This window comes from Bombina bombina, chromosome 2, assembly GCF_027579735.1.
Source record: "Bombina bombina isolate aBomBom1 chromosome 2, aBomBom1.pri, whole genome shotgun sequence".
NCBI classification, from domain to species: domain Eukaryota; kingdom Metazoa; phylum Chordata; class Amphibia; order Anura; family Bombinatoridae; genus Bombina; species Bombina bombina.
In genome coordinates this window covers 251,760,553-251,761,485 of record NC_069500.1, presented here as the reverse complement: position 1 = coordinate 251,761,485, position 933 = coordinate 251,760,553, and the positions used below count along the sequence as shown (strand labels likewise).

Below are 933 nucleotides of genomic sequence, written 5' to 3'. Positions count from 1 at the left end.
ACACACAATAGAAATCCAATAGGGCTAGAGATCAAGATATTAGAATGGATACCACCAAATAAGCTTTATCATAATAGACTATTAAAACTTAGAAGAAGAGAAACCTTTTGGATATATACTTTAAAAAGCCTACATCCAGAGGGTCTAAATATTGATCTTGACATTCAGGCATTCTTGATTTAAAATTCCTTGATTTAAAATTATTTGTGTGAATGTTCTATAGTGTGAATAAGGATATATAAATGCTTGAAGTCATAATTTAAGGTATTATATACTTGTAAATACACTAACATATACCTTGACTTATAAATATGTCATAATATTAAACATTATATCAATTTTAATAATTATTATAATGTAAGTTTTATTATGGTTTTAAAATAGGATATTATCAGATACAATATATCTTCTTAGTTTGTATTTATATTTAATAATTATTATCACAATAGGAATGATCATGAGTCAAGATGAATAATGTAGGTTTTTAGCTTTTATAGTTTTTTTTACTTTATTACTATTAAAATCATAATAATGAGGATGAATCATAATTTTAAACACAAAATTTGTTCAAAGAGACTAACATTATAGAACATACAAAATAGCCTACCGCCACACTTTCCTGAATGTACCCAATCCTGTCTGATCTTGGAAGCTAAGCAGGGTCAGGCCTGGTCAATACCTGGATGGAAGACTGCCTGGGAATATTAGGTACCGTAAGCCATCTTAGTATCTGAATTTATTGTTATATATTTATTTTAACTCAAAATATATTATAATATATATGTATGCTTTTAAATGTTAAATTAGCTATTTCATGGTTTGAATATTTATGTATTATTATGATCCACTTTTTATAGTCTTTTAGGAATATGAAAATGTATTATTGTATATATTTATGTGTTTGAATTTGCAAAATTTGCAATAACATACAAT

General features: G+C 25.6%; 1 pseudogene; it reads left to right on the top strand.

The window, feature by feature from the left end:
• The first annotated feature begins 601 nt into the window (after positions 1-601).
• On the top strand, positions 602-720 carry LOC128651064 (uncharacterized; annotated as a pseudogene).
• Positions 721-933: the final 213 nt, after the last annotated feature.